The sequence below is a fragment of the Solanum verrucosum genome, unplaced genomic scaffold (genome assembly GCF_900185275.1).
Source record: "Solanum verrucosum unplaced genomic scaffold, falcon-dt-bn FXZP01000286.1, whole genome shotgun sequence".
Classification (NCBI taxonomy): domain Eukaryota; kingdom Viridiplantae; phylum Streptophyta; class Magnoliopsida; order Solanales; family Solanaceae; genus Solanum; species Solanum verrucosum.
The window spans coordinates 621,489-649,213 of record NW_026020376.1 but is presented as its reverse complement, the minus strand read 5'-3'; the positions used below and the strand labels follow the sequence as shown (position 1 = coordinate 649,213).

The 27,725-nt window shown below is 35.7% G+C and overlaps 1 protein-coding gene and 1 pseudogene across 1 annotated transcript in view; both read right to left on the bottom strand.

Moving 5' to 3' along the window:
• LOC125838451 (transcription factor Pur-alpha 1) overlaps nucleotides 1-27,725 on the bottom strand; it is a 631,298-nt gene that overhangs the window by 284,842 nt on the left and 318,731 nt on the right. The window lies entirely within an intron of this gene.
• Nucleotides 7,251-8,514, bottom strand: LOC125838449 (uncharacterized; annotated as a pseudogene).

Below are 27,725 nucleotides of genomic sequence, written 5' to 3'. Positions count from 1 at the left end.
AAATTCGAGACCTATCAAAGCCATTTTCAGATTTAATTAACGTTATCAAATACACTTCATCCAATTCTAAGTGTCAACGATCGTAAATTAGTATAAAACCCAACTAAATGAGTTAGGGTCAAATCCCATAGGGAGCAGTACGTGTTTGAGATTCAGTTGGGAAATATGAACACGGTCAAATCAGTCATAGGAATAAAAATTATCGAATACAGACATCATTCAAACTAAGAGGTGACACGAATGTCAAATGGGGGATTTTGATTATGATTAACAACAATGAATCGTCACAAATAATACGAATTAGTAATAATGAGATGGGTTCTTTGGATGTGATCAATTATAGGCTAATATAGACATACGTGTAATTGCAACTATTAGAAAATAGCTATATATTAGTGAGTAGGCTAGTCTATAGTGGATGTAAATTTTCTCTCGAATAATTTACCCTGAATCAAGTGATTTCTCTAGAACATTAAAAAACATGCAAAATAAGAGCAGCCCACACCTTAATCCATTCACTTGTCACGATCCAAGAGCACCCCCTAGTCGTAACACGGCGTACTCGATCCCCAAGGGGTCTTATACAAGCCTCATAGCATCCATTCATTGCATAGGTAATAAAAACAGTACGAAATTAAAACTTTTCATTTAAAACCATACGATTCAAAACCTTCGTTAACCAATCTTTCAAAAAGACACAGTGGACAACTAAGTCTCACATGGCCATCTTAGACACAATCTCAAACATACTAGGGGCACGACCCTTTACAATCGAAAACTACTAAATGTCTATTACATGAACGAAAAGGAAAACATAAGAGTTCTGATCCTCCAATCCATGAGGACATACCAAGATTTGGAGGAAAATTCTATCCAAGCACTTTGATCTAGCTAGGATCAATCACTTGTCGGAACCTACACTTGTAGTAAAAATAAGAGAATACGGGTTAGCACACAAAAAATGTACTAACTATGATGACCATGCAAAAACATGCTTTAAAAAGCGACATTTTGTTGGAAGCCATGCTTTTATGCCATTTTTGTAAAACTTCATGAACATTGATAAAAGAGGCATAATAAATCACAACCAACATAGAAAGTCACATATTTCACATTTACTCAAAATCACATATAAAGCTTTATCTTCACATTGCAAGTAATCATGCTCAACTAGTACCAACATACAACATATAAACATATTCGTCAAGTAAGTCATTTCATCATCTTAGGACCTCTATCTAAAGTTGCCCTAAGATACACCTAAGTAAGACATGATGTGGCAGCCCATACTACCTCTTCATACCACACCTAGGTATTCCTCAATGCTACACTAGACAAGACCCACTATATTTCAACCCAACATGCTAAGTAACTCATTTCATCAATATAAGCTACTCATTCATCATTTCATTTAGACAATAAGTCAACATTCTTCATTAACTTCATTTAGAGAACTTCACACAACAGTCATTAAGACATAGAGAACTCACTGTAGCCCTTTCAAAGCCTACTCGTGCAATGTATAGAGAGCATCCAATATTACCACCTACACTTTGTAGTACCTATCAAGAAACTAGAGTGCACATCTTACATGATGGGAATAAGCGTTTAACCGACATAGACCATGCAAGCTACAGATGGAATTTGGTGTCTACCCCACACCGTAAAAGGTGTTCTACTTGCCTAAGGTAGAACGATAACATTACCTCGGATATGCATTGAATCTGTTGGCCAATATTCTATGTGGGCATATAGTTATGGGCTATGAAGATGTTACTTGGAACTCTAACCTAACATTGGGAGATTTTCCATTTAACATATCCACTCGGTGCTTAGCCTACATTCCCATAGATCATTTCATTTACATTACATTAGTGTACTAGGGAGGAATGCCATAGTCCTATCGACCCATGATACATCATTACCAAGGAATTCCATTTCAGTGTTTGAAAGAGAAACTAATATCCACCCCGATTATCATCATCCCTAATTGGTCTAAATATTTTGAGTTAATGTGTGATGTTAGGATTATGGGATTGGGAGTCGTGTTGGGGCAAAAGCGCAACAGACTATTTCACCTAATTTATTACGCAAGCAAGACTCTAAATAGTGCCCATCAAAATTATACGGTCACTGAACAAGATTTGCTTGTCGTAGTCTATGCATTTGAAAAATTCAGGGCATACTTACTAGGAACCAAACTAATCGTACATACTGATCATGCTGCACTCCGTTACTTGATGGCAAAGAAAGATGCAAAACCATGATCGATAAGGTGGGTACTACTATAACAAGAATTTGATTTTGAGGCAAAAGATAAAAAAAGATGTGAAAATCAAGTGGTTGATCACTTATCAAGGTTGGAACTAAGGGAAAATATTGAGCATGAGGTAGACATAGATGACTCCTTCCCCGATGAACATGTGTTTGCAATCTCTCAAACATACGCCATGGTATGTAGATTTTGCAAATTACATTGTGTGTGGGATGATGCTAGATGAGTTGACCTTTTACCAACAGAAGAGGTTCATGCTCGATGTTAAAAATCACTTTTGAGATGAACCATACTTGTTCCGAGAGTGTGCTGACCATGTCATTAAAAGGTGTGTTCCGGAAGAAGAAGCGGTAGAAATTCTCCATGCTTGCCATACATCTCCAGTGGGAGGTCACCAAAGTGGTATTCTCATCACCGCTAAAGTTCTTCAGAGTGGATATTACTGGTCGTCGCTCTACAAGAATGCACATGAGTTTGCGAAGAAATGCTCTCAATGCCAGCAGTAAGGCAGAGTGTCTAGAAGATACGAATTACCTCTCACTCCAATTTTAGAGGTCGAGTTATTTGATGTATGAGGGATCAATTTCATGGGCCCATTTGTGAGCTCATTTGGAAATAAATACATCTTGGTGGCTATAGATTATGTTTCCAAATGGGTGGAAGCTATCGTACTTCAAAACAACGAAGGAAAAAGCGTTGTCCAATTTCTGAAAGAGTACATCTTCGCAAGATTTGGCACTCCGAGAGCAAGCATTAGCGATGGGGGGTCCCACTTTTGCAATAGGTGGTTTTCAATGGCACTGAGCAAATATGGGGTGAAACACAAAGTAGCAACCCCATATCATCGCCAAACAAGTGGCCAAGTTAAAGTATCAAATTGGGAAATCAAAAGCATTTTGGCAAAGACAGTAAATGTCAACAGAACTGACTGTTCTAGGAAACTCGATGATACACTGTGGGCATATCAGACCACTTACAAAACATTTATCAGGATGTCTCTATATCAATTGGTTTATGGTAAGGTTTGTCATTTGCCCGTCGAGTTAGAACTCAAAGTATGGTGGGAATTGAAAGCTTTAAATTTGGATTGGTCAAAAACTTCAAGGGAGAGGATAGAGCAGTTGAACGAACTGGATGAATCTAGACTCAGATCGTATGAAAGTTCAGCCATCTACAAAGAGAAGATGAAGAAGTGATATGACGCTCGGATACTCAAGAGGGACTTCAAGGTAGGAGATTGGGTTTTGTTATACAACTCTCGACTTAGACTCTTTCCTGGAAAGCTCAAATCCAAATGGTCTGGACCTTTTAGAGTAACACGAGTGTTCACCAATGGTGCTATAGAAGTTGAAGATCATGACGGACCTTCATTTAAAGTGAACGGTCAACGTCTGAAATTATACTTTGGGGATTGTCAAGAGATTTCTCTAGTTGAAGTGGTTTATTTAGATGAAGCATGAAGGTGTTGCTGCATCGTGCCACGACGTTAACTAAGGCACTATTTGGGAGGAAACACAAACCCATTTATTCATTTGTTTTTCTTTAATAAAATAATGGTGTGTTGATTGTGCAGACGAAAGTGTGGAAAGTGAACGAAAAGTGCAAATTGGTGAACAACAGGTCCAATCAGTGAATCACCGAACAGTTCGGTGACTCCGAATTAAACCGATGTTAGACCCAAGACCATCTTGCATTGGAGTCTGTAAAACTTAGCGAGCACAGGAAATTATTGGCGAATCATCGACCGGGTCAGTGATATGGACAGAGACTACCATTTGGACTCACACAAAACATGGAGGTTCTGTAAACTTTGGCAAGCCAAATGACCTTTCGGTGTGTCGCCAAATAAATCGGCGAGTGTGACTAATGTCACCGAGTGGATGCGAACTGGACAGTTTTTGAAGGCCACAAGTGTTAAGAGTCCAAATATTGCACGTTCCCTCACTTTTAAATTTCAAAAACTCACAGTAAGGTAGTATTTTTAATTATTATTGTCACCTTTTACTAGTATTTCGGTGGGTTGATTTGTGCTCGGAGTTGGATTTCTCTGCTACCTTGCTTTTCAATCCTACCGTTAGAAACATCAAAGGTTGGTTGCCTGACACTCAAAATTAGTTTATAGAATTTGTACTTATTCGCAATAGCCGTATCTTGTTCTTGTGTGTACCTGTATTAATCTCTCAATGTGGCTCAATTTGTTCATAAGTATTAAGACCCCGTCTGTTTGTGCTTTTAGCAGAAGAATAGTTTGTGAGTTTGTGTTTGGATGTTATGGATCTGAGTTAAATCTCACTAGTGCATATGCTGACTTTATTTTTGGGCTTTAAGGGGTTGAATTTGAGAAGATGGGTTATGAATAGGCGCGTTAGGTTGTTTGACGAGCTAGGTCCAGCCCGCCGAACTACTCGGTGGTTCACCAAGTACCCTCACCTCACTTTAATTTCTTGTGGAATTTAATGTTTAATGTTGTACCTTTCGTCAAGAAACCTGAGTTCGCAAATAGTACTCGACAACTCACCGAAAGTGTTCTCGAACTCCCTTTTTCTGCCCCATCTGATTTTGCATGCATTTCAGCTTTTGGCTGACTCACCGGACCTTTCGAACCAATCTCTTTGATTCTTCTTGATGATTTGCAGATGGCGAAACCAAAAGCAGCCGAGAGAAGTTTACCAGCCCAAGACAAAACTAAATAGAAGACGATGAATGAGGAGGCAACTACATCTAAAGGCAAGGCTACTTCACTGCCCACATTTGGTGGGAAGGAAGATAAGGGACAGGGCAAGGGAGCCAGGGAAGTCTATGCATCTTCTGGTCGTATACCTATTTCAAAAAGTCCAAGAAACCATAAAGTACCTTCATGAGCCCGGTAGTTCTATGCCGCTATACATGCCTATTGGGCAAATTTGTAGGAGGTCACTCCTAATGGACCTAACAGGTCAATGCATCAGAAATATGCCCGATTCTTGAGTCCCAAGCCTTAAGCATTACCCAAACACTGAAGCCTAGACAGAAGGAGCGACCAATTAGCCAGGATCGCCTCTTGACCTCGTTCTTTGTCTTTCTTAATTGTCATTTTGGATATTTTGTCATGTGCATCTAAAGACAAATACTTTTTATTTGTGGTGGGGTGAGGCCCACATTTTTTGTGAATATTGATGCTCGTGTTTTGTGCTTATATATGGGTTTTTCTATTTTAACTGATATTATCACTATTTTTTTGTGGATGTTTGAGCTTGAGGCTCTTTTTATTTTTAATTGCAAAATTATTTTGACCCTTCCGTTTACCACCTCTCACATGTTGCATGTGGTTGTTCTTTTGCAAAAAACTGAGTCTCAATTTTGATCAATATCGCTGACTTGGATAATGCTTACAATTGAACGAACATGGAATGTACGGCTATGATGAGGCCAAATTAAGTTGCATAGACAATATGTGAACTCATTGCATCTCGTTATGACTAGCCTTGTATCAAATTGATTCTCTTGTGATGATCATTGCACACTAGCAAAAGTGTGGAGTCTTGTTTGACTTATAGTGTCAATGCCTAGTGTGATGATCTTACCTTTGAACTATGCATGATAGATCCTAGAATTTTCCCCGTTGGTCTGGTCAACTAAGTGATGCTGTCTCTTGGATACCATTTTTTGGGGGTGCGAAATTCATGGTAAAATGTAATAATACTTGTTGTAATATTCTTCTGATAGTTGTCTTAATCTGACTACTTCTTTAATATTATTTGTGATGTATTCTAGATACAACATATCTTGGGTTCTTAGGTACATATGTAAATTATTTTCCATTAATTGTTCCAATAGTTTTATGTCTTTCATAGCTTTTGTCCAATATTATAAATATTCGTAGTTCATTTTAATCTGAATTTATTTCTAAATCATACCATTCTATTCTTTCGAGGTCTAAATCATATAGGTTTATTTTATACCATTGTTGGTTTAATATATCTTCTGATTCGTTATCATTAAATATTTTTTCCCATATGATTCTTCTTATTTCAATCATCTCTATTCCTTTAAGTATATATAGGATTAAAGTTTCATAGTTTTTTATTATTTCATCATGCATGTATGTAGTCATGTTCGTTGTTATGCAGGTTTTTTATTTTCAATTATTCCTTCCTATCATATCCATAATTGATTAAATTCATATTAGATCATTATGAACTAGATTATCTGTTTGTCATGTTTTCCTGTCACTACTAGCATCGTACTTTAGCGGATACTTCCTTCTTATCAGCGCCTCAACTTTGTTTACTCCCCTAAACAGCTTTCCTTGTCTACTGGTTTAAACATTAGGATGGCATAATATAGAAGTTTTCTCCCTGTTTCCAGTGTGCTAATAAACTAGAAATCATGATTCAAATAATTCTAATACATAATAACTAACATAAATTTATTCAATTATATATATGATATTCAATAATATATGAAATTAGTTCTGCATATTTGTTGAACAATATACCTTTTCCTCTTGCTTATCCATGGTATCTGAGGGTTGCTCCATTATCTATTAAGTATTTAAATATTTGAGAGAGTGTTTTTATGAAAGCTCACTTTCTTTATTGAAGGCTTGCCTTTTATGTTACATGTACATTCATTTATATAGAAAGAAAATCCTATCCTATAGCTACTGTACTTATATTTATCTGCACACTCCTTTAATAATGCACACCTACCACACCTACCACTTTACACTTGTCCATTCATAATGCATGCCACTCCTACCTACCACTTTAATACATACTTTAATAATGCATACTACCCTACACTTGTTGACTAATTTACATAATTTATTCCTACTCTACTAACTTTCTTACAATAAGACGAAATATAATGTACCTAGTAATTTACATACAATTTGTTTTTGGATTTTTGGCCAAATATGTCTTCTTTGCCTTATCTCTTTAGTTGTCTTTATCTTCTTTGTCCCTATCTTCTTTCTCTTCATATCTCTTTGGCTTTATTCTAGCTAGACATCGGGAATCACATTGTCTTCTCCATTACATTTTGAACAAATATGGTCAGGATATTTGCGTCCAATTAGCTTACAATATCTGGTTAATAGTTTTGACGAAATAAATCCTGCCTTTAATGCTCTTGTTGTAGGTCTTTCTTCTGGTTTTAATAATGATAAAATCCATTTCTGAACTTCATCCATATCTGATTTCCTTACTTCCCTTAAGTTGGCATAAATAATTAATTGATCTCTAGAATAGTAATTCCATATAGCATTTCCATTCAAATAATTGTTGGCTAGTTCTTGTATTATAGTTGATATACCAATTATTCTTTTATTGGCATAAAAATTGGATTATTCTTTTATTGGCATAAAAATTGGATATCTCAATTTTTGGTATTTCTGGTTGTTCTCTAATATCTTCCAGTATTATCATCTCTTTGGTTAGGCCTATCTTTACAACTTGAATATGAGGTTTTATCTCCTCATGTAATATCTCTGCTGTTGCCGTATAGAATTTCACATAAAATAAATTTCCTTTGGTCACTCTTTTGTATATAATAAATGCTTTGTATAATTCTGGTATGCCACTTAGTTCTTCTCCATCATAAGTATATGCAGTACTTATTAATCCATAATTATAACATGTTTTAACTAGGTTAGCATTGGTTTTTGGCCGTGTATTTAGTTTATTGTATCCTTGTAATTTCTGGGTTATATAGTCTTGGTTTGGATCGTTTGTAGTGATAGATCTGGAATTGAGGTTTAGGTAACTCTGTATTTTGTATATATTTTTGATGTATGTCCTTGTGATGTGGTTATACACCTTTTTCTCATATTGTAGGCTATCTGCATACGTTGAAATTTGTGGTTCTATGGTTAATGGGTTTTTTGTTTTTTGTGTAAATGGCTTTTCAAATAACTGATTTAAATTTGCATTTCGTTGTTTTTCAATAACTGGTGTTCTTGTACCTACAACTATATTTAGACAATCATTATGAGTTTTAAGGTGTTTCCCAACATCACCTCTTAGCTCTGGATTTTTAAAGTCTTCCGATCGACTTAGCTCCGCATTTTTATAGTCATGTTGCTGACTTGTACTAGCTTTAGACTTCAGATTATCTTCATTACTCTTTAGCTTTTGTATCTCATTGTCCATACTGTCCACTTTGATACAAAGTGTAGTAATGCCTTTGAGTATCTCTTCAATTGTATTTTCTTTCTCAGTTTGGGTAGTTTTGTCTTGATAAGTAATTTGCAATAACATTCTTGTCAGTTTTTATTACTTCAATAGTAAATGTAAAGTTTAATATATTTAATACCAATCTTCTCATTTCTTTTATAGTTACTGAATCCTGTATTTTTCTTGTTAGCCACCATTTTACTTGTGTGTTATCTGTCCTTATAATAAATTTGTTATATACAATATATGGTTCAACTAATAGTAAACATTTATACACTGAATATAATTATTTCCTATTTATTTTCCATCTGATTTCTGCATTAGTAAATGTTCCTAAATAATATCTACAATGATGTTCTATTTTTTCTTTATCATACCTGTATTTTAAGACTCTTCCATAACTTTTTTCATTGGCGTCTGATTCTACTATATAAGTAAATTTTTTATTTTCATCCGAAAAATATAGTTTAGGTAGGTTCTTACATAATAGTTTTACTTTTTGTATTTGTGTTTGGTCTTTTTTATCAAACTGGTATTCTATGTCTTTCTTTAATTTTTGTTGTAATGGTTTTAAATTCTCTGCTAATTTGGTATGTATTTTCTTACTTGATTTACTAGTCCTAAGAATGATTGTAATTTCTTTTTTGTGTCTAATTGTTCATTTCAGTTAATTATTTTTTGTACTATATGTGTTTGCATTTTATTCCTTTTTTATCTATTTGTATTCCTAAGAATTCCATTTGCTTTTTCATTATATCTGCTTTCTTTTTACTTAGGCTTATACCTGAGTATTCTATGATATGTATAAATTTTTCTAATAACCTTATATGTTTATCTTGTGTTTTAGAGTATAATAATATATCATCAATGTATACTATATAATTTTCTAGTTGTTCAAAGAAGTTATCCATAAAGTATTAATATCTACCTAGTGCATTTTTATATCCAAATGGTAATATATTCCATTAATAAAATCCTTGTGGTACTGTAAATGCTGTAAGTTTTTTAGATTCTTCTTCTAACTTTATGTGGTAAAATTCTTATTTGCAGTCAAATTTACTAAAATAATTATATCCTTGTATTTGTCTTATCTTTAATATTTTATTTGGTATTGGGTAATTATAAGTTTTAGTTTTTGCATTTAAATTTCTATAATCAATAACCATTCTACTTTTTCCTCTTTTTTGTTCACTATGTTTATTTACTATAAATGCTGGACTTGTATGTTTACTATTGTTTTCTTGTATATATCATTTTTCTAGTAATTCACTTATAGGTATCTTAAATTCTTTTAAATCATTAAAATTATACTTTAATGGTTTTTGGGTTATTATGCTATTATTATCAATTAGCTCAATTTTTACTTTTGTTTTATGTTTTTCCCATCCTTGTAAAGGATCTTCACTATATAATAATTCTAACTTTTATCTTGGATTATTTTTACTTTATCTATAGAGAATATAATCAATTCTATTTTTAGGGTCTTCTTCTTTTATATTTTCTAATTTTTGTGTAATTTTCTCACTACCTTTTATCCATTCTATTGTTTTCTGTTTTTTTTTATTCACTCTTTTTGCTCCTATTTTTTGTTACATGGTGTTGTGAACCACCAGTGTGTTTTTGTTATTATATGTGGGTAAAATTTTTCTAAAAATGGCATTCCTAATAACATATCTTTTGTGGTCAATTTAAAGTTATATATTTCTTCTATACTTAATATCTTATCCCATATTTGTATTTTTATATTTTTTGTCTTATATGTGATCATGCTTCCTTCATTATTAAATCGTGTTACTACTATCGGTGTTTTTAATTTTTTCCATTTATGTTCTAGTAAGCAATTGTATTTACATATGTTAGCTTTTGCTCCTATGTCTATCATTGGTGTATAATATCTATTGTAATATCCTTCTATTATTATTTTTGCAAGTATATTTATTTTCATGTTTTTATCATAAGAAAGTTTTTTTTTATTATTATCTTCTTATTATTATAATTTATTGTTAACTGTTTGTCTTCTAAATTATATCGTTTTACTTGTTCTAATCATTTTATTCCTAAAGTGATATTTTTATCTCCTTGATATACTTTAAGCTTTATTACTATTGGTACTCCTCCAATGATTATTTCCTTTTCTGTAGTTTCTTCGGTGTTTATTAATGCCTTCGGTAGTTCAGGGCATAATTGTTCAGTAGTTATTATTTCATCTTTTGTTACTAATTCTCTTGTAGTATAGTTTTCTTCTTGTCCTGTATTTATTAATATTAAATATTTTCATTGTTCCATTACTCCCATTATGTAGTAATGATATGGTTTTATTTCTTCTTGTATTGATTTTTGTGGAGTTTTATCTATTCTTCTTGAGGTACTCATTTTTGATGATATTTGGGGTATTTCATAGTTTATTCTTTTTGATGTGCTTAATCTTTCTTTTACTATTTCTAAATCTTCTTCTATATCAATCTCATTATGACTATAGTCATTATTATCTATGACTGTAATTATTCTCTCAAAAGGATTTTCTATTTTTATTTTATTTATTTTATTTTTTGTTGTTATCTTATGTTTTGTTGTTAAATCATACAAGTTTTTACATCTAGCTGTAAATATTTTACTTCCTGGGACAAGTTCTATTCCTGACATTTTCCAATATAATACTAGTGATTTATCTATGTTTTTATCATTTATTGCTACTGAGTAGTTAGCACTTATTATAAATTTAAATTTTTGGTATATGAGGTTACCTTTTACTGCACTTATTATACTTTTTTCTATGGGTTGTATAATTATATCATCCGCTAAGTATATTTCTATGGGTGTATCTATTCCTTCCCTAAAACATGCTTTTATTAGTATTTCTATTCCTCCTAAATGTACATATTTAATTGGATTTTTAGCTTCAATATTTTGTATTTCTTTATTTATTATTCGTTTGTTTATTATTGGTATTTTAGTCTTTCCTTTGGTGTGTTTGCAATCTATGATATGTTCTCTTTGACTTACTACAAAATATTCTTCTTTTTGTCGTTTAAACCAGTTTCTTATTGTTGGTATTTCGAATATTTTTTCTACGCTTAGATCTAATTCTTTTCCCTGTATTTGTTCAAGTATACTATTATCAAATATTATTTTTTGTTCTAAAGATTCTTCATCTGGATATTTTTCTTTAGTTATTATTTTTATATCTGTTTGAGTCATTTATATAGTATTCATTATCTGATTCTGTTACTGAATTATTTTCCATTTCGTTTTCTGATAGTTCATATATACTAGCATCGCTTTCTAATTCATAATCTATATATTCTATTGGTATATATTTTTCGTTGTCTACTAGTATTTCTGATATTTGTTTTTTCTTTGGATTTTTAGGTAATTTGCAATCTTTAGCTATGTGTCCTAATTTTCCACAATTATAACAAGTACATTCCGTTAGTTTTCTCTTCGGTCTATATGGTCTTTTTGTTTTGTAGTTTTTTACGTAGTAGTTTCTCCTTGGTCTTTTATACTTATATTTTGATATGTATTTTTTATAGTTTCTTTATTTATTTTTATAATACCTATTCGTACAACCAAATTAGGGTGCTGTTTTATTTTTGCAACATGCTAAGTTTTTTACTAATATTTTTTCCACTTTTATTTCTTCTTTATGTTTTTCACACAGTTCTATAAACCATCGTTGTACGAATTTCTTTCTAGCTCCTAAGGTATTTGTTAATCCTGCTTCATTCCAACTTTTTATTACTTTTGAAATAAACGGTTCTGGTAATTTTGTAAAATATAATTTTCTTATTTCTTTACTTTCTTCTGTGCTATATGTTCCTTTATAATAGTATTCTCTAAATGCACATGTATATTCATGTATATATATAACACATATTACATATTGCTAATTTTGTCATTAGATTCTGATTTATGATTTTTTTTTCTTTATTTTGTTCTTCTACTTCTGTTGTCATACTACTAAATTAATTTATTTTCATAGTTGTAGTAGCTAATTCACCATCAAAATTTTTATTACTTCTTAAAGTTTTTAAACTTTCATTTGATAAATTTTGTTGCCATAATTTTACTGTTCCTATAAGTGTTCTTTCTATATATTCTGGTGTTTCTGTCATTCCTAGTTTGTTATCTATTAATTGTTTTGATATGTATCCCATCCATAATTGGATTGTTTTATTTATATCTGCTACACATTCTAAATCTAAAAGATTATGTTGTTCAGTTATTGGTTTAGGTGTCGTTTTTTTATTCAATATTTTATCCCATATAGTTTTTTCTTTATCATATTATTCATAGTTTGCATTATAATATTTTAAATTTGTTGGGTTTTTTATTCCTGATGTACTAGGTTTTTCATCCATGTCTACGTCTCTTGTATTTATTTCTAAATTCTTTGTATTATCTATGTTTGCTAAAAGTTCTGTATATGTTTCACTTGTTTCTTATTGTTGTTCATCTAGATCATCGTTGTTTATTTCATCAATTCTTATTTCAGGTAGATTATCTTGGTTATTTTCTTCTTTTTCTTCTAGTTCTTCTTCTAATTGCAATTTTTCTTTAAATTTATTTATCTCATTTGCTAATTTTGTTTTTTGTTCTTTTTCTTTTTATTTAATTTCATACATTTCTTTTAATATTGCCAACTCTTTTTCTAGTTCTATTATTTTAGTATTTCTTCCTTCTTCTAATTGTTGTACTTCCTTTTTTTCTTGTTGTTTTATTTTTTCAATTTCCGTTTTTCTATCTATTTCTTCATTTTCTTTTGTTATTCTTATCATAGCAGTTAAACTATCTTCTAGTTTTACCGTTTCTTTTTCTAACATTAAACTTAGATTGTCACCTATTTTCCTATATCTTCTTCCTAGATTAGAAAATATCATTTTTATTTTTAATCCGTCATAATTTTCATATGTGTTTTCATCTATTGCGTATTCTTCTTGATTCATTTATAAATTGTGTTGTAGTTTATATTTTAAGTTTTCTATTTGTATTTGTAGATATAAAATAGTATTTTTTGTGCTACTATAGATTTTTTACAAATTCCTTCAAATATATTACTGTTTAGTCTATTTTGCCTATGTCTCAATTCTTGTCTTTTTGCTATAATTATTTCAGTAAGTTTTTGTCTATATTCGTTATTCTCGTTATTCATTGTATCTTTAAATATTGAATATATTTATATTCTGTTTTAGATATATTATCTATTAATTGATCTAATTTGTCGTTATCAATTTTTGTGATATTGAGTTGTTTATATTATGGATATAATTTATCTAATTTTCTTCTTATTTTTCTTAACTTTCTACTAGTATGTTTCTTTTCATCCATAGCTCTGATACCATTTTTGGAGGTGCAGAATTCATGGTAAAATGTAATTATACTTTTTGAACACTCTGTGAGCCTTACCTTTCTTTGGAAAAAACTTGATGAAAACAATGACCTTTTTTTATCCATCACCCATAATTTTCCTGAAACTGTGGTTAGTTTGAATAGCCAACTTAGGCTAAAATCCTAAGTTTGGGGTGTGGTGAAAAGAGAAGGCAAATCAAAAAGTGCAAGAAAGTCCCTCCTATCCATGGTTTTGAGGAAAATGGAACCCCTCCATATAAAAAAAACAGAAGAAAGAAAAAGAAAAGTTGTGGAATAAAGTTAAAAAATGCTAAAGAAACGGGGTTCCCAAACAATCCATGGAAAGTGAATAAAAGGATGACTTATAAGCACTAATGAAAAGGATGAAGGAGAAAGGAAAGAAATTTTTGTGATCACACATTTCGTGAGAATGAAAGTCACTGAGCCTAAATAACCATACCTTTGCACTCAGCCCCATTACAAGCCTTGAGAAGACCATTTTGATCTAGAGTGAGCTGAAACAAGTGTTGATCGGAAAATATGGGCAAACCTATGGGTAAAATTATGCATTGTGTTCTTCTTTGTGAGTGTGAGCGTTGAATCTGATTCCAAATCTTTAAACGAAGAAACCATAGTGTGAATATGGAATCATTATTTGTGTGAGGGCATTTGAACACTATAGTTGAGCTTGAACTTGCATTTGAAGCAAGTATTGTGAGCATGAGATTCGTTGATATTGGCGAGTCACAACTTGAATCTTTGAGTGCACATTTGATTTTTGTAAAACTAAATTGAGTCTTGTTGTGTGCATTCATGATTGAGTCTTGTGTAGCACTGTTTGAGACACCCTTTTTGAACGGATGAACTTGAGTTTGCTTGAGGACAAACAAAAGTTTAAGTTAGGGGTTTTGATGAGTCTACAATTTGGACTCATTTAGGGTTATATTTTAATATAAATTGTATCCTCAAATGCTTATTTTATCTCAATATCTGATAAAAACCCTTACGTTCAAGTATTTGAAGTTTTAAGGAGAGCATGGATACTACGTCGCAAAAAGAAATAAGAAAGGCTGAAAGAATGAAGAAATAAAGGCCCGAGGATCACCGAGTCCACTTGGTGAGTTTCTGAAGGGTCCTACTTCGCCTTTTGTTCCAGTGTGCTGAGCCCTGAAGAAAAGGATCAAGTCGGCGAAAAAAGAGAGCAGTCGGAGCATCGCTGAGAAGTTCCGCGAAACAGTACCATGCCGCCCAATGACCCAAAGAACGATGATACTGAAGGCTGGTGCAAGACGGCGATGAACTACACCAAAGGGCGAATCGCCAAGTTGATCGGCGATTCCGACTAACGAGGCCGAATGATCCGCTGTAGCACAAATCTGTGAAAACTATTAATACTAGTTAGAGTTGTAGTTTTTAATGTGGAACCATTATTATAATTTATACATAAAGTGGAACAATTAGTATAATTTTCATATATAATAGTACTTTTTGATATTTTTTCTATAAGTTTAAGAGGGTTTTAAATACTTGAAGAAGAAGATGGTTTCATCTTCAAGATTAGGAGTTGGGTCTCTTGGATTCTTCATTCTTGGCCTGTAACAAAACTTCAATCTTCATACACATTTGAATGCAAGATCATTTAGGTATAACATTCGATATCTTTATGTGTAGCTAAATACCCCCAATTCTTGGGGTGTGATTTAGCGAATATGGGTTAAGATAATTATTGGGTCTTGCTTGCTGAAGTTTAACGTAGTTTAAATGTAATTTCTTTTAGTGGTTGTGGATGAACTTAATGAGGCTGTAGTTGCAAATATGATCTCATATATGTGTTTTCGGCTTGTTTGAGAGAGAGGTCGTAAAAGTAAAACCACTAAATTAATGGCCAGTGCGAGTGGGTCGACATGAGGTTCAGCTCAAGAGAGTGAACCCTAGTCCCATGTCCACACACTCAACTATAGAGAGTGACTGGGTTAAGGCATAGGCTTGTCCGAGAGGAACGCATTTGAAATGGGGCAAGTTGCTCGAGAAAGAGCTTATCCCCTTTAAAGTCTAGTCTAGTCACAATTATTTTATGAATCATCTATCGAAAGTATGTACCCTATAATGTAGATTAACCCGTATTCCTTTCACATCCCAATGATCCCATCTCATTATTTAGAAACCCTTGTTTATTTTGCTATTTTTACTTACTTACTAATGACAAAAACACCCCATTCTTAATTGACATTCTTGTGTCCCGCCCTTTAATTTACAATGTTCTTACTTGTTAATGTCTTTAGCTACGACTAGTTAGAACTAAATTTTATTTTTCTATAAATTCACAAAACCACTCTTTTGGGAAGATCCCAACCCTTGGTTGGGTTACTTAACTATTGTACGATTGTAGACACTTGCATTGGAAGTTGTTTCTTGATTACGTAAACATCATTGGATCGTTTGGGCTAGTTGGATCGAGCTCACCGAATAACTAGGTGGTTCGTCGAAGTTCACCTGATCACCTTTAATTTAATGCTTAATCTTAAGTTTGGTTCTGTACCTTTCGGCGAGAAGCCCAAGTTTGTTGAGTGCACTTTGCGAATCGCCAAAGGTCTTCCTTGATCGCCCTTTTCTGCACCCCTAACCGCTAAAATGCACTGTAACTTTCGACGGTCTTGTTCTTGCTCATCGAATGTTGTTGTATATTCACCGAAAGACCCTCCACATCGCCGATATGTAATTTTTTTGGGAATTGTTAAGCCAATCCTTTCGACGTTCCCCATCATGCTGTGGGATAGTCACCGAGTCTTTTCGCAACTCTTTTCTTCTATGCTTTTGCTTGAATTATTACTAACTTTTTCTGATGTTTTGAAGATATGGCAAGGACAAATCTTGGCATGCCTTCATGTAAAAGAGCATGGGGCATAACTATAAATGAAGGAAGAGCCAGCCCTTCTAAAAAAGGAAGGCAAGGACAAAGGAAAAAGGCCCATATCTGAGATTCTGAAGCACAACTCCGATAGTGAGGGCTCCCAACCTGCATTCTCTGAGCCGGATGATGACTAACTACTACAATCTCGACGGACTGAGATCCGTGCTAGGTCTCGCACCGATTCCTCTAGAGCTCCAACAGCCTCCAGCAGCAGCCACAGTGCCTGCGCCGACACCTTATGTTACTGCAGTGCCACCACTAGTCCCTCCTCCCTGACTACTTAACAGACTAAAAGCAGATGGGTTACGGACTAACCTTGAGGAAAAGTTACTTTCTGCAAAGCGCTTATAGGGAAAAATACTTCGAGGTGAGAGAGACACTCTAGTACCATCGTTTTGGGCAGTTCACCAGGCCCCAGGGTCGATACATCCCAACATGGGTCCAAGAGTTTTACTTAGCATATCGTGATCTGGTTCCTAAAAGCAAGAAGAAGTCCAGTGAGTTCAGACTAGTGGGGTCCATAATGGTACGAGTGACAATAGTATATTGTAGCCATCATCACATCAACGCGGTACTTGATAGAATGGCAGGCTTTGACTACCCTAATTTGTCTACATTTACGACACCCATGGATGAGCTCAAGGGATGGGTAGCTTCCCTTATCTCTGACACCACTCCGAGGTGGATTGAGGCAGGAGTCTTGATCGAGAAGAGGGACTTGAGTGTAGCTGCACGATATTGGTTTGGATTTATCAGAAGATCCATTATGCCATCCCAGAATGAGTCTATTCTCCGTCATCCTAAGACAAACTTCCTTGGGTCGATTATGTCTAAAAATAACAGTGACATGGGGCCTATTATTGAGCAGGAGATGGCCATAAGAGCCAAACAGAGGCAACCCTCCCTTCCATTCTTGGTGCTGATCACAGAGTTATGCCTTTGTGTTGGAGTCCCTCGAGATGAGACTAAAGATATGAAGGTTACTCATTCTTCTTCTACAAACATTCGGCCTATAGAGGTGGAGTACACACGAGAGGAGTCCGACAGGAGGAGAGTAGCTCTGGTGGATACATCTTCTGAGGTGGACATTGATTTGATACCTGCAGTGGCATATTTGTCTACTCCGGCCTCCGGGTCTTCTAGTACATCTGCTCCTGCCTCTTCTTCACAAGATTCAGGTGCTTCTACCTTTTCCCAGCCCGGTAAGATTACTCAAGCTATGATCCTGAAGATGGGGCATTTGGCCCAGTTAGATAATGGTAGAGCTACCTGTCTGGAGGTTGTAGTCTTGTGGATGATCGAGAATGCCCTTCCTACTTCACTGACCCCTCTTTGGACTTCCATTGACACTCTGACTGCGAGAGTTCAGGCTTGTGAGAGCAGATAGGGGAGAAATATATTGAAAACTGTGGTTGCCAATCTGAGGAAGGACGTGGACTTCTTCAAGTCCACTTACTTCACTTCCCTATTTTAGGAAGTTGATGATGTTGATGCCGACTTATGAGAATCCTCCGGCCACCACCGGAGACGTACATAGGGATGGCACAACAACTGATGAGTCGGAGGGAGAGATCGACTATGAGCAGGTAGAGGTAAAGGAGAATAGCATATATGGAGGCTTTCCAGATCTAGAGGAGATGATTGTACAGTCTGTGATCCAGACATCGCTGACAAAGTCATCTATAGAAACTCCTAGCGGATCCGGTACTGTTGAAGTGACTCTGGGCAGTGATGCCTAAGCTCAAAGTATTACATCGGCCACAGATTCCACGACAGATGGAGCGACTGTTTAGATGGGATTCCTTTTTACCTCCCGCTCTGACATTTTTAATGATATTTGGAATTTTTGCTTGGATTTGAGGACAAATAGCTTTTGTTTTCTGGTGGGGTGTGGCCCACCATTTGTGATTATTGTTATATTTATATATTTGGGTTTAGTGCTATTGATTGTGTTTTGGCACTTTATTTTGTTGATTCTTGAGCTTGTGGCTTCTTATTTTAATTGTAAATGATTTTTGGACCCTTTCTAAAAAATATGTGCCACCTGTTGTTTGTGTTTGAATATGGTTGTTCTCTTGCAAATTTGAGCATAATTCCTGATCAATACCAAAGAAGTGTTGTGAGCACCACATTTCATGAGAATGAAAGTCACTGAGCCTAAATAACCATACCTTTGCACTCAGCCCCATTACAACCCTTGAGATGACCTTTTAGATCTTGAGTCAGTTGAAACAAGTGTTGATCGGAAAATACGGGAAAACCTATGGATGAAATTATGCATTGTGTTCTTCTTTGTGAGTGTGAGCGTTTAATCTGATTCCAAAGCTTTAAACGAAGAAACCATTGTCTGAATATGGAATCATTCTTTGTGTGAGGGCATTTAAACACTATAGTTGAGCTTGAACTTGCATTTGAAGCAAGTATTACGAGCATGAGATTCATTGATATTGGTGAGTCACAACTTGAATCTTTGAGTGCACATTTGATTTTTGTAAAAGTAAATTGATTCTTGTTGTGTGCATTCATGATTGAGTCTTGTGTAGCACATTTGAGATACCTTTTTTGAACAGCTGAACTTGAGTTTGCTTGAGGACAAACAAAAGTTTAAGTTAGGGGTGTTGATGAGTCCACAAATTGGACTTATTTAGGGCTATATTTTAATAGAAATTGTGTCCTCAAATGCTTATTTTATCTCAATATATGATGAAAACCCTTAAGTTCTGGTATTTGAAGTTTTAAGGAGAACATGGACACTACGTCAGAGAAAGGAATAAAAAAGGCTGAAAAGAACGAAGAAATGAAGGCCCGAGGATCACCGAATCCACTTGGTGAGTTGTTGAAGGGTCCTACTTTGCCTTTTGTTCCAGTGTGCTGAGCCCTAAAGAAAAGGATCATGTCGGCAAAAAAAGGGAGTAGTCGGCGCATCGCTGAGAATTTCCGCGAAGCAGTACCATGCCGCCTAATGACCCAGAGCACGATGATACTGAAGGCTAGAGCAAGATGGCGACGAACTACACCAAAGGGCGAATCGCCGAGTTGATCGGCGATTCAAACTAACGACGTCGAATGATCCGCTGAAGCACAAATTTGTGAAAACTATTAATACTAGTTAGAGTTGTAGTTTTTAATGTTGAACCATTATTATAATTTTCTCATAGAGTGGAACAATTAGTATAATTTTCATATAGAATAGCACATTTTGATATTTTTGCTCTAAGTTTAAGAGGGTTTTAAATACTTGAAGAAGAAGTGGGTTTCATCTTCAAGATTTGGAGTTGGGTCTCTTGGATTCTTCATTCTTGGGCTGTAACAAAACTTCAATCTTCATACACATTTGAACGCAAGATCATTTAGGTACAACTTTCTATCTCTTTATGTGTGGCTAAAAACCCCAATTCTTGGGGTGTGATTTAGCGAATATGGGTTAAGATAATTGTTGGGTCATGCTTGCTGATAGTTTAATCGTAGTTTAAATGTGATTTCATTTAGTTGTTATGGATGAACTTAATGAGGTTGTAGTTTCAAATAAGTTCTCATATACGTGTTTTCGGCTTGTTCGAGAGATAGTTCGTAAAACTAAAACCACTAAATTAATGGCCAGTGCGAGTGGGTCGATATGAGGTTGAACTCAAGAGAGTAAACCCTAAACCCATGTCCACACACTCAGCTTGAGAGAGTGACTGGGTTAAGGCGTAGGCTTGTCCGAGAGGAACATATTTGAAATGGGGTAAGTTGCTCGAGAGAGAGCTTATCCCCTTTAGAGTCTAGCCTAGTAACAATTATTCTATGAATTATCTATCGAAAGCATGTACCCTATAATATAGATTAACCCGTATTCCCGTCACATCCCAAGGATCCCCTCTCATTATTTAGAAACCCTTGTTTATTTTGCTATTTTTACTTACTTACTAGTGACAAAAACACCCCATTATTAATTAACATTCTTCTGTCCTGCCGTTTCATTTACAATGTTTTTACTTGTTAATGTCTTTAGCTACGACTAGTTAGAACTAAATTTTATTTTTCTATAAATTCTCAAAACCACTCTCTTGGGACGATCCCAAGACTTGGTTAGCTTACTAAACTGTTGTACGATCGTAGACACTTGCATCGAAAGTTGTGTCTTGATTACGCAAACATCATTGGGTCGTTTGGGCTGGCTGGGTCGAGCTCATTGAATCACTAGGTGGTTCGTCGAAGTTCACCTGATCGCCTTTAATTTAATGCTTAATTTTTAGTTTGGTTATGTACCTTTCAGCGAGAATCATGAGTTTGTTGAGTGCACTTTGCAAATCGCCAAAGGTCTTCCTTGATCGCCCTTTTCTGCGCCCCTAACCCCTAAAATGCACTGTAACTTTCGGCGGGCTTGTCCTTGCTCGTCGAATGCTGTCGGAGATTCAACTAAACACCCTTCATATCGCTGATTTGTAATTTTTTTGGGAATTGTTGAGCCAATCCTTTCGACGTGCCCCATCAGGCTCGACAAAGAGATTTTGCGACTCGCCAACTGGTTCAGCGAGTCTTTTTGCAACTCTTTTCTTCTTTGCTTTTACTTGAATTATTACTAACTTTTTCTGATGTTTTGAAGATATGGCAAGGACAAATCTTGACATGCCTTCATGTAAAAGAACATGGGGCATAACTATAAATGAAGGAAGAGTCAGCCCTTCTAAAAAGGGAAGGTAAGGACAAAGGAAAAAGGCCCATATCTGAGATTCTGAAGCACAACTCTGATAGTGAGGGCTCCCAACCTACATTCTCTGAGTCGTATGATGACTAACCACTACAATCTCAGTGGGCGGAGATCCGTGCTAGGTCTCGCACCGATTCCTCTAGAGCTCCAGCAACCCCTCAACAGCAGCCACAATGCCATCTCTGACACCTCATGTTGCTCCAGTGCAACCACTAGTCCCTCCTCCCTGGCTACTTAATAGACTAAAAGCTGATGGGTTACTGACTATCCTTGAGGAAAAGATACTTTCTTCAGAGGGCTTAGAGGGAAAATACTTCGGGGTGAGAGATACACTCTAGTACCATGGTTTTGGGAAGTTCACCAGGCCCCAAGGTCGAGACATACCTACATGGGTCCGGGAGTTTTACTCAGCATATGGTGATCTATTTCCTAAAAGCAAGAAGAAATCCAGTGAGTTCAGACTGCTGGGGTCTATAATGGTACGGGTGACAGTAGTATAATGTAGTCGTCATCACATCAATGTGGTACTTGATAGAAGGGCAGGCTTTGACTATCCTAATTTGGCTACATTTACGACACTCATGGATGAGCTCAAGGGATAGGTAGCTCCCCTTATCTCTGACACCATCCTGAGGTGGATTGAGGCAGGTGTCTCGATCGAAAAGAAGGACCTGAGTGTAGCTGCACAATATTGGTTTGTATTTATCAGAAGCTCCATTATGCCATCCCAGAATGAGTTTGTTCTCCGTCATCCTAAGACAGACTTCCTTTGGTCGATTATGTCTAAAAAGAGCATTGACATGGGGCCTATTATTGAGCAGGAGATGGCCATGAAGCCAAACAGAGGCTGCCTTCCCTTCCATTCTTTGTGCTGATCAGAGAATTATGTTGTTGTGTTGGATTCCCTAGAGATGCGACTAAAGATATGAAGGTTACTCCTTCTTCTTCTATAGACATTCGGCCTATAGAGGCGGAGTACACAAGAGAGGAGGTCGACAGGAGGAGAGTAGCTCCGGTGGATACATCTTCTGAGGTGGACATTGATTCGATACCTGAAGAGGCATCTTTGCCTACTCCGGCCCCCTGGTCTTCAGGTACATCTGCTCCTGCCTCTTCTTCACAGGATTCGGGTGCTTCTACCTATTCCCAGCCCGATAAGATTACTCAGGCTATGATCCTGAAGATGGGGCATTTAGCCCATTCAGATAATGGTAGAGCTACCTGTCTGGAGCTTGTAGTCTTGTGGATGATCGAAAGTGCGCTTCTTGCTTCACTGACCCCTCTCTAGACTTCCACTGACACTCTCACGACAAGAGTTCAGGCTTATGAGAGCAGATAGGGGAGACATATGAGGTTACGACTTTGAAAGCCGAAGTTGCCGATCTGAGGAAGGACGTGGACTTCTTCAAGTCCACTTCCTTCACTTCCCTATTTTAGGAAGCTGATGATGTGGATGCCCCATAGACTTATGAGAATCCTCTAGCCAATAACACCTAATGAGTCGGAGAGAGATATCGACGAGGAACATGTAGAGATAAGGGAGAATAGCATATATGGAGACTTTCCAGATCTAGAGGAGATGATTGTACAGTTGGTGATCCAGACATCGCTGACAGAGTCATTTATAGCAGCTCCTAGCAGATCAGATACTGTTGAGGTGACTCCGGGCAGTGAGGCCTACGCTCAAAGTGTTACACCGGGCACGGATGCCACGACAGATGGAGTGACTGTTTAGACAGGATTCATTTTTACCTCCCTCTCTGACATTTTTAATGACTTTTGGAATTTTTTCTTGCATTTGAGGACAAATAGCTTTTGTTTTCTGGTGTGGTGTGGCCCACCTTTTGTGATTATTGTTATATTTATATATTTGGGTTTAGTGCTATTGATTGTGTTTTGGCACTTTATTTTGTTGATGCTTGAGCTTGTGGCTCCTTATTTTAGTTGTAAATGATTTTTGAACCCTTCCGAAATTTTTTGTGCCACCTGTTGTTTGTGTTTGAATGTGGTTGTTCTCTTGCAAATTTGAGCATCATTCCTGATCAATACCAATGAATTGAATAGTCCTCATAATCGAAGAAAAATGAATGTGCGGCTATGATGAGGTCAAATGAAGTTGTGTAGGCAATACGTGAAATTTTTTCATCTCGTTGTGACTAGCCGATTATCAAATTATGTCTCGTGTAATGAACATTGCACACTAGCGAAAGTATGGAGTCTTATTTGATAGTGGTGCCAATGACTTGTGTGATGATCTTACTATGAACCATGTGTTATGACACCTAGAAATTTCCCCGTTGGTCCGGTTGACTAAGTGATGCAGTTTCTTCATATGATCTTAGGCAACTTTAAAGAGTGAAACAATTTGACATTATACCTCTTTTGTGGCCAATCTTGTGAGTCTGTGATCTTTGCTTTAACACCCTTGACCCTTAGTTGTTCCTTGGAAGAAACTTGATGATATTGTGACCTTTCTCTATCCCTTCACGATTAATAATCATGTGATGTGGTTTGTGTGAATAGTCAACTGAGGCGAAAAGCCTAAGTTGGGGTTGTAGTGAAAAGATAAGGTAAATCAACAAGTGCAAAGAAGTCCCCTTTACCCATAGTTTTGAAAAAGATGAACCCCTCCATATAAAAAAAGAAAACGGAAAGAAGAAAGAAAAACAAAAAGAAATGAAAAAGTTTGAAATAAAGATATGAAAGAGCAAAGAAAATGGCATGTCCGTAATTCCATGGAAAGTGAATAATAAGGTGACTTTTGAGAATGACTGAGAATGGTGTACATAAGGAAATGAAGTGTTGTTCATACCACATTTCATGAGGATAGAATCCTCTGAGCCTAACTGACCATACCTTTACACCCAGCCCCGTTACAAGCCTTGAAAAGACCTTTTTGATCTTGAGTGAGCTGAAACAATTGTTGGTTGGAAAATAAGGGCAAACCAATGGGTGAAATCATGCATTATATTCCTCTTTGTGAGTGTAAGTGTTGATAGTGATTGCGGAGCTATAAATTGTTGAACCATTATGTGTGAATATGGAATCATTCTTTGTTTGAGGGTATTTGAGTACCTTTGTTGAGCTTGAACTCGCATTTGAAGCAAGTATGGTGAACTTCAAAATCTTTGATAATGGTGAGTCACAGCTTGAATCTTTGAGTGCACAATTGATCCTTGCATGAGTGAGTTGTGTCTTGTTGTGTGCATTCATGATTGAGTCTTTTGTAGCACTATTTAAAATTCCTTTTTGAATTTTTGAACTTCAGTTTTACTTGAGAACAAGTAAAAGTTTAAGTTGAGGGTGTTGATGACTCCACGATTTGGACTCGTTTAGGGGTTTATTTGGATAGATTTAGTGTCCTCAAATGCTTATTTTGTGGCAATAACGGATGTAAAACCCTTGATTTCCAGATATATGGATTGAGGAACAAAGCATGGACACTAAAGGGCAAAAAGGAACAAGGCAGCTAAAAGAACAAAGAAAAGAAGGCTTGGTGATCGCCTAATCCATTGGGCTAGTCGCCGAATGACTATTATCTCGCTTAAAGTTCCAGTTTGCGAAGCCCTGAAGGAGAAAATCAAGTCGGAGAGATAAAGGGAGTAGTTGGCATGTCGCCTAGTGGTTCCACGTTGCAGTGTTGGATCACCCAAAGTTACAAAACTTGAGAATACTGAAGACCAAAGTAGAAAGGTAAATGAAACTGACCAAAGGGCGGATCACCGAGCTGATCGGCGATCCCAACTTACTATGCCGACTGGACCTTCGCAACATATTTTTGGCGACTATAAATAGGTTATCAAAGATTATGCTTAGTATCAATTTTTATCCTGAACATTAATTAGAGTAGTTATATTTTTGAGTTTGAACTCTTAGTATTGAGACTAACTTTCCTTAGCTTTCAAGAATTGAAGTTTTCCATTTATGAGATATTGGAAACGGGTCTTTGAGATTCTTCAATTTGGACCTTTGTAAAGACGAAATTAATTAATCTTACTCAGTTGATGGAAACACAACTTGGTAACAATTTTACCTTTTTATGATGTCTAGCTAAAACCCCAATTCTTGGGGTGTGATTATGGGTTGATTTAGCTTATGGGTATTGCTAATTGTTAGTTTAAATGTTGTTAAGAAGTGATTTCAATCATTAATTGTGGTTAAAAGTAAAGGAGTTTCGTTGCAAATGCAGTCCTACCTTCGTGGTTTTGGCCTGCTCGAGAGAGAGGTTTTAAAACCAAGATTATTGAATTGATGGTCTTTGGGTATTAGGTTGTCATGGGTTCAGCTCGAGATAGTGAATCCTAAACCCTTTTCCACACATTCAGCTCGATAGAGTGAATGGACTAAGGCATAAGCTATTCTTATTTGCTTGGTTGTTGGTGTTCGAGAGAAACTGACTTGATTCGGGGTAAATTATTCCAGAGAAAGTTTACCTCCTCTATAGTTTAGCCTATTCACTAACTTATAGCTATTTACTAATAGTTGAAATTACCCATTTGTCTACGTTAGTCCATAATCGAATCACAACCAAAGAACCTATCTCATTGTTGTTATTTCATAATATTTGCTGCTATAGTAGTTGATAATTACAATAAATAAAACCTGTTATTTGACATTCGTGTCACCCCAGATTTGAATTATGTTTTTATTCGATAATGCCTATTCTTATGGTTGACTTGAGCATATTTGTACTTTCTTATTGATTCTCAAACACGTGCCATTCCCTGTGGGATTCGACCCTAACTCATTTAGTTGCGTTATATTACTGACTAAGGATCGTTGACACTTTGAATTGGATGAAGTGTCCTGATACGTGAAATCAGGTGTGTGTGTGTGACTGACCATTTTAATAACACAACAACAACATTATCATCATAGACATTTCACTCTCAAAGTGTTCATAAAACATTCACATAATATCATAATCATGCATATCCCTCATATCTTGCATTCAAGGATCATGTTAAGTCAATATATCTAGCATTCACCACATGAGAGATATATATAGTGATAACTCAATTACAACATTCATTACTTGCATAAACTCAGATACTTATATTATAGGTCATGTGGGTGAAGTCCTTTCATAATGATTTCATAAACAATTCAACATACATTATAGCTTCCTTCTTTAAGCCTTAACATTCTTAATTTATTCATATTAGCTTTTACCCTTAAAGCCTTAGGTGTCATCTTCACACTACAAGCCTTACTCCCAAGCAATGCCTCACATGATCATCATATATACCTAATTCTGAAGGTAACTTAACCATATGCTTAATTCTTAATCAATTATGGTCACATGGCATCATATAAACTCAAGGAATATAAACATAATCTATTCACATACTTCCTTAATCAATCAACCCACATCTTCAATTCATAAGTTAGCAATATGGGGGAAATAATGTTTCTATGCGGTGTTTTAATCATAAAACAACAATAATCCATCAATCCAATCTGAACTCATTATAATCAAACATAATAAACCATAATTAAATAATTGAAAACATTTTATAAGAATACCCATGACATAGATTGAAACCTTAGTTTTTTTGGGGAAATTGGAATCTTTATAACCATGTTTGAAGGGGCTCTATTGGTGATCACTACCCATAGATGAAAAGCCACCATACCTTAGGATGATTTCCACAAGAAATTGAAGAAGAAAGGCTGCTCTTTGAACCCTAGACTTGACATTGTTCTTGTTCTTCAATGGTGTCTTAGAGAGAGAAATATTGGAGAGGGGAGTTGGTTATGATTTGGGGTCTTGAGATATTATCAGTTAATAGGGTGTTTAATGACTTAAAATAGCTTATATATATTTATAAATACTATATTATATGACCCCTACATAAAACTAATTAAAAATGAATTACCTAAAAGAACCCACATGTTGGCGGAAACTTGACAGAATTGCAGGCCATAACCCACGCCCACCAATCACGGATCGTGAGCAGACCTACGGGTCATGCTGCTGGTTCGTAATTCAGGGTCTGCAGCTCCTAAAGTGAGATATTGATCCACAACCTAGCCCTACGGGGCTTGGATGGACATACACCCAATAGGTCCTATTCGTAGGTAATGAACTTGGGTACTTTAAGGCTGTTTTGGGGTTAGACTTTAGGGTCCTCCTCAAGGACCCTTGGTTGGTACTTGGGGAGTCATACCTTGATATATAATCCCTAAACGGTGCAACCTAAACTTGGGAACTCATTTCACAATATAAAACCCACAATCAAACTATAAGACTCTTGCGTAAGGCTCTAGTTTCACCTACAAGTTTCCGGGGTGTTACATTATCTCCCCCTTGGGAACATTCCTCCTCGAATGACGACTTAG